The sequence below is a fragment of the Diaphorina citri genome, unplaced genomic scaffold, assembly GCF_000475195.1.
Source record: "Diaphorina citri unplaced genomic scaffold, Diaci psyllid genome assembly version 1.1 scaffold337, whole genome shotgun sequence".
Lineage (NCBI taxonomy): Eukaryota > Metazoa > Arthropoda > Insecta > Hemiptera > Psyllidae > Diaphorina > Diaphorina citri.
In genome coordinates, this window is record NW_007377772.1 from 72,981 (window position 1) to 80,397 (window position 7,417).

A 7,417-nucleotide genomic window follows, 5' to 3' on the forward strand; every position below is an offset into this window, starting at 1 on the left:
ACACAAGTTAGTTATGTTCTAACTTCAAGTCCATACACCCATAGGTACTACAAATTTTAAATTATTCATAGGTAGGTAAGTAGGTATTTTTTTTTTTTTTTTTTTTTTTTTTTTTTTTAAGTTCTGTTAATATTTACAAGTCATACGAAGTGCTATTTATTTATTTTGAAAAAGAATGGGTAAAATATTCAAAATAACTTGTTTATCCTACCCGAAAAGGACTGAAAAAATATAAACCCCTGACATGATTCCTGCAACTCCCCACAGATGAGTCATGATGAGACGGACGGAGCTGGGGATGTATAATGAGGAGGCCCCTGCTACAACAACAACAACAACAACAACAACAACAACAACAACATGACCTATAGGAAGGTAGTGGTAGGAAAAGGATAGGTAATAAAAATGATGAATTTAATATTATCACTTATTTTGATGACTTTGACTTTTAACAAAATAAATAAAAATCAACTATATCTAGCCCTTGATTTCTCTCTTTTCCCCGATCCAATCAAATTCTTGTCAAATTCTCGAGGTTTCCACAGAGTGTAAGATAAGATAATGATATTTTCTGGAACCCCCGAGGTGCAAGGTTGGAAAAATGAAAGAAATTGTTTTTAGGGACAATAGATGGATTTCATTTTGTACCTTTCAAAATGTTATTTACGATTTTCACAGCTAGATCAGGAACTTACAACTGGGACCATAGTTGGTGCGTCTTCACAATGTGAACTTTGACTTTGATCTTTGCTTTGGATTAGACAGAATACACAGCCATGTAGTGGCGATAGCAGGAGAAAAGATAGACGGAAATGGAGGAGTAGAATACGAGATAGAAACGCCGTCGCTCAATGGAGGCTGAAACCACCGTAACTAGAGACCCAAGGCCAGCCTAGTTAGCTTAGTTGGTAGTGCGTCTTCCTTGTAAGCGCTAGGCCGCGGGTTCGATTCCCGCCCGGGGCGGATTTTATCCTAAATAAAGTTTGATCCAATTGTGTAATAATAATAATATTTTTTCAACTTCCATAGTGCCTATTAGTCCTAATACCTAAGTACATAATTTATTAAATTTGCTAGTAACTGGGGAAACGGAGAAAATTTATAAAAAATAATGGTAATCTAACCTGATCTGTGACTGTTGCTTCTATTAACAACTCGACCCTGTTGATGAACTCTGTTGATCATTTTGCCTTGTTGATCCTCTGGCTTGTTGATCCCCTGGCTTGTTGATCATCTTAGATTGTTGATCCTCTGGCTTGTTGATCCCATAGCTTGTTGATTTTCTACTGTTTCTCAAGAAATCCTGCTGCATAAGCTTGTAGTTTTTGCTTTCGTTAACTTGTTGAAGAACTTCCAAGGGGCGGATTTTTTTAGTTCTTTCTTCCTCCTCCTCTTTCTTCTTCTTCTTCTTCTTCTTCTTCTTGTTCTTCTTCTCCTCCTCCTTTTTCTTCTTCTTCTTCTCCTCCTCCTCCTTCTTTTTCTTCTTCTTCTCCTCCTTCTTTTTCTTCTTCTCCTTCTTCCTCTTCCATATTGATCTTCATGTACTTGGCATTGGGGAAAGGAAAGAATAGAGGGAGGGAGAGGAGGAAGGGAGATAGAGAGTGATGGAGGGGAGAGAGAAAGAGAGAGGACAAAAGACACCAAGACTTTACGACCTGGCACCAGTCCCACTTTTTTGCTCTCTCTCTCACTCTCTCTCTCTCTCCCCCTTTCTCTCTCTCTCTCTCTTTGAATCTCCTTTTCTTCCTCCAGTTCATTCTCTTCGTATTTATCTTCTTATTCCTCCTCTTCCTACAAATCTTCCTTACAATATTATTCTACTTTTTCGCCCTTCCTTACCTCTCCTCTTCCTTGTTTTCCATCATCTTTATCCGTCTCCTTCTCCTCCTCTTTTCCCTCCCCTCAATCCTCCTCCATCTTCTCCTCCGCTTTTTATCTTCCTCTTCCATCTTCTTACCTCTCCTCTTTCTTGTTTTCCATCATCTTTAGACTCCTTCTCCTCTCTTTTCCTTCCCCTCATCGTCCTTCTCCTCCTCCTCTTTATCTCCCTTCTACCTCTTCTTCTACTCTTCCTTCTTCTTCTACTCTTCTTCTACTCTTCCTAAGTCCCTGGTAATCTTGATCTTTTGTTCCTTCTCTTCAATATTTTAATTTTAAAACAATAATATTTTATCTCAAGGAAATGTTATTGAACTTGGGGGGGGGGAAACTTCCATTCTCTCTCTTTTTTTTTGGGTAAGTACCTAGTTCGAAGGCCAATTTTCGAAGTAAATCAAGGTAGGAATATCTTTGTTCAGAAACTCTCTTCTCGATTTTCCAGATTCAGCTTGTCCTTTATCTATAGAAATACTGCAACATGTCAAAATATTACCCTTAACATTACTATGAATTACTTTGAACATTACCACGAATTACCTTAAACATTACTACGATTTACCTGAAACATTACCACGAATTACCTTACACATTACTACGAATTACCTTAAACATTATCCAGGAATTCCCCTTCAAACGCATAACTGACAACGATGACATAAATAATACGCTGTCGTCTGTCGTTACGATATTGTTTTTTCCTCAGCTTTCCAATGCGAGTAGGAATATTCTTTGTTCAGAAACTCTCTTCTCGATTTTCCAGATTCAGCTTATCCTTTATCTAGCAAAACTGCAACATGTCAAAATATCACCCTGAACATTGCTATGAATTACTTTGAACATTACCACGAATTACCTTACACATTACTACGATTTACCTGAAACATTACCACGAACTACCTTACACATTACTACGAATTACCTTAAACATTATCCAGGAATTCCCGTTCAAACGCATAACTGACAACGATGACATAAATAATACGCTGTCGTCTGTCGTTACGATATTGTTTTTTCCTCAGCTTTCCAATGCGATTGGAATAGGGGATTGCACATGTTTCTCCACCTTTTTTGATAGATTTTTTTAATGCCTATAGCTCACTACCTACCTAAATCCCGAAGGCAGTTAAAAAAAAAAGAAAAAGAACAAATAAATAGAAAATGTGTAGGAAAAATCCATACTTCAGTTAGGATTCGAACCTCTGGCTTACCAGACGAGTGTCGTGTGCTATCAAGGCGGACAAATGGAAGTTTTTTGTTTTTGTTTTTTTTTTTTTTTTTTTTTTTTTTTTTTTTTTTTTTTTTTTCTAAATAAAATTAGTAGGTAGGTAGGTACCTAGGTATACGTTTTGAATGGTTGATACCACATTGGAGTTTAGGCTTTTGAACAAGGCCTTCCAAAATTCATGCCCCTCTCTGCGACTTCTTCTTCCTGCTGATTTTCCTCTTCCTTCTTCTTCTCCTCCTTCTCACCCCTTTTCCTCCTCTTTTACATTTTCAGTTTCTTTTTTTAGTTCTTCTTTTTTTTATCACAGTTTCCAAGTCATAAATTTGAAACATCTTTCTTTACACTCACACACACAGCTTTTCTTTACAGGATCCGAGAAAATCCCTCCCTTTTTCCTGCCTATCTCCCCCCCATTTCTCTCTCACTCCCATTCGAACTTTTTCCAAATGCGGGGCTAAGGCGTCAACATGTCGCGCTTTTTGGGGAGAAGGAGGGAAGGAAGAAGGGGAGGGAGAAGGAAGAGGAGGAGGAGAAGAACAAAAAAGAAGTCGAAAGTGTTGATTTCGATGAAAATAATATTATTGAATTCGGAAAAGAAGAAAGTTTTATTTTTGATGAACTTTTAAAGTTCAGTTCTTTTTTAAGTTTCTTTCTTTCTTGTAAGGGTACTTACTCATGATTACAACACCATCTAGTGGTAGTGGAGATGTCAAAACTACCATTTTCAATCGTTGAAGACAAATGGTAATTTTGACATCTCCACTAATTCATCAAATTATTAACAAAATAAATCGATAGGTACTATTTATTTATTCAAGACGCTTTCAACTAATCATATTATTTTTTCAATTTTGTTGTAAATTAGGTAAATATTGTGTTTATATCTACGTCAAAATTGTCAAATAGGTACCTGTTTAATTATGATTAGGTAGTTGATTAGTAACTTTTCAATTTCTCTACAGAGTTGCACGTGCAAGCAGTTCAACCCTGTAGAGAAAACCCAAAGTGAAAAACAAGAAATAAAGAAGAAAACAGTGGAAAAAGAAGGGGGAGGGGAAAAAAAGACTACATCGTATTTTATAACTACTTCTTTTTAGGATTTTTTATGGCTGTTAGCCTGTTCAAGCACAGGCAGTTTTTGCCCCAAGTGTCCACAAGGTGGTGTTTTTTCACCTCGTCCCTCTTGCACTGAAGAGGTACCCCGTTGGGCGAAGAGGGACTGAAACGGTTCAAGTTTAAATTATTATTTTATTTTCTGAAATTCCATATTATAACTTTGTTTTAGTGACATAGAAATGATAATTTCAGCGCTGGTTTATGATCCCATTTTCACTGCAGTGGTTGAACAATGGTACTCTCTCGAGTTGTATTTATGTTATCTACAACGGAACCTTTAATTAATAGTTCCCGAGTTTTTTCCCATTCAGTGAACTTGACTGTGACATTCATAAAAAATAGAAAAAAAATGTCCCTGAAGAACCTCGTGTTGAAAATATTTTGATAATAAATAGATATGAAATATGAATGAATATAGGTAGATAGGTGCCTACTTGTCAAGTGTTCAAATTATGTAGGTACTTAAAAGAAAACCTCACCTAAATGAGCACAGGAGATCCATATTGCAACCAATACATTTAAAAATACCGGTCGACATTTGAACGGTCCTGGGTTCGATTCCTACCATCGAATGAAATTTTTGATTAGTTACTCACCTGAAAACGGGAAAGGGATCAGACCCGAAATGTCCGAAAAAACACAAGTTATGTTCTAACTTCAAGTCCATACACCCATAGGTACTACAAATTTTAAATTATTCATAGGTAAGTAGGTAATTTTCCAACTTCCATAGTGCCTATTAGTCCTAATACCTACATAAGTACATAATTTATTAAATTTGCTAGTAACAGGGAAAAGGGAGAGAAAATTTATAATAATAATGGTAATCTAATCTGTGACTGTTGCTTCTATTAACAACTCCCTGTTGATGAACTTTGTTGATCATTTTGCCTTGTTGATCCTCTGGCTTGTTGATCCTCTGGCTTGTTGATCCCCTGGCTTGTTGATCATCTTAGATTGTTGATCCCATAGCTTGTAGATTTTCTACTGTTTCTCAAGAAATCCTGCTGCATAGCTTGTAGTTTTTGCTTTCGTTAACTTGTTGAAGAACTTCCAAGGGGCGGATTTTTTTATTTCTTTCTTCCTCCTCCTCTTTCTTCTTCTTCTTGTTCTTCTTCTTCTCCTCCTCCTCCTCCTCCTCCTCCTTCTTTTTCTTCTTCTCCTCCTCCTTTTTCTTCTTCTCCTCCTCCTTCTTCTTCTCCTCCTTCTTTTTCTTCTTCTTCTCCTCCTCCTCCTTCTTTTTCTTCTTCTCCTCCTGCTTCTTCTTCTTCCATATTGATCTTCATGTACTTGGCATTGGGGAAAGGAGAGAATAGAGGGAGGGAGAGGAGGGAGGGAGATAGAGAGAGTGATGGAGGGGAGAGAGAAAGAGAAAGGACAAAAGACACCAAGACTTTACGACCTGGCACCAGTCCCACTTTTTTGTTCTCTCTCCCTCCTCTTTTCTCTCTCTCTCCCTCCCCCTTTCTTTCTCTCTCTCTCTCTCTTTGAACCTCCTTTTCTTCCTCCAGTTCATTCTCTTCGTATTTATCTCCTTATTCCTCCTCTTCCTACAAATGTTCCTTACAATATTATTCTACTTTTTTCGCCCTTCCTTACCTCTCCTCTTCCTTGTTTTCCATCATCATTATCCGTCTCCTTCTCCTCCTCTTTCCCCTCCCCTCAATCCTCCTCCATCTTCTCCTCCTCTTTTTATCTCCCTCTTCCATCTTCTTACCTCTCCTCTTCCTTGTTTTCCATCATCTTTAGACTCCTTCTCCTCTCTTTCCCCTCCCCTCAATCCTCCTCCATCTTCTCCTCTTTTTATCTCCCTCTTCCATCTTCTTACCTCTCCTCTTTCTTGTTTTCCGTCATCTTTAGACTCCTTCTCCTCTCTTTTCCTTCCCCTCATCGTCCTTCTCCTCCTCTTTATCTCCCTTCTACCTCTTCTTCTACTCTTCCTAAGTCCCTGGTAATCTTGATCTTTTGTTCCTTCTCTTCAATATTTTAATTTTAAAACAATAATATTTTTTACCTTTTCTTTTACTTTATACATTCCCTCCCTTTTTTGTCCCTTTGCTATTTTTACTTTCTATTACCATTTTTCTATCTTTCAGTAATGATAATAGAGATGCGTAAAGAGTGAGTGAGTTAAAAGAACTACTCTTTTCAGTGAACTACTCCGTCAATGAGTCAGGAGAGAGAGAGAGACGTGATAGAGGGAGAAAGAGAGAGAGCTTTTTTTATTATCATAAAGTTCTTTTTGTTGGAAACCTATTAGTGGGCTATCCATATACCATATAGGAATGGATGTGTTATTGAAAATATTCAGTTTGGGTCCAGGAGTGGCCTGTAGCCCAGAACGCACCTTTTGTAAACTTGCACATGACGTGTTAAGGGCGTCCAACATTTGCCCACTGAGGCCACATAAGCCCACGGTCGCGAAGGTCAGATTTTGGACTACTGTTCCCACTTGTCGTTCGGAGAAAAATCGTGTCGTGTGTAGTGAGAAAACTCTCACTTAAATTACATTGCCTACAGCCCTACAAGGACATTTGGGGAAAAAATCGGATGAAATTCACGACAAGTCTCACTTGTCGCCTTTACTGGAGGCCTGTAGCTGGACTAATACTAGGACTACCTAGCTGCCAACTGGCCACGAGGCCACGTAAAAGCTAACCATAAAGAACCAGCCGTTCGCGCTGGTACCTACCTATAGTCACTTCCCGAAAGAAAACCCATTAACGCAAACTGCCAACCAAACCCTGAAAAAAAAAAAAAAAAAAAAAAAAAAAACTTCACAAATTATAAGATAGAAATACAATACCATCACGTCACGTCACGTGACCTGACGTGAAGTGATAGTAGTGTGGCTGTCCTGAACGAGATTACCTACAATGTTAGGTATGGGAATACTTTGAACTACATCTTTCTGACTCCCCATGAGTTCAAGTTCACGTGACGTGATGTGATGGTAGTGTGATTCTACCTTTAGAGTTTAGATTATAAAAATTATGAAATGAGATTACTTATCTACTAAGTACAAGATAAGTGCTTTGTGTAACATCGATTCATTCGTCTTTCTCTGCTTTAATAAAATATTAGAGCTGACTTCTTGAAAAAAAAAAAAAAAAAAAAAAAAGAGTCATGAATTCTGACGTCATCGCCTACGGGAGCGTATGCCGTGACGTCAAACTTCACGATTTACCGGTATTTTTT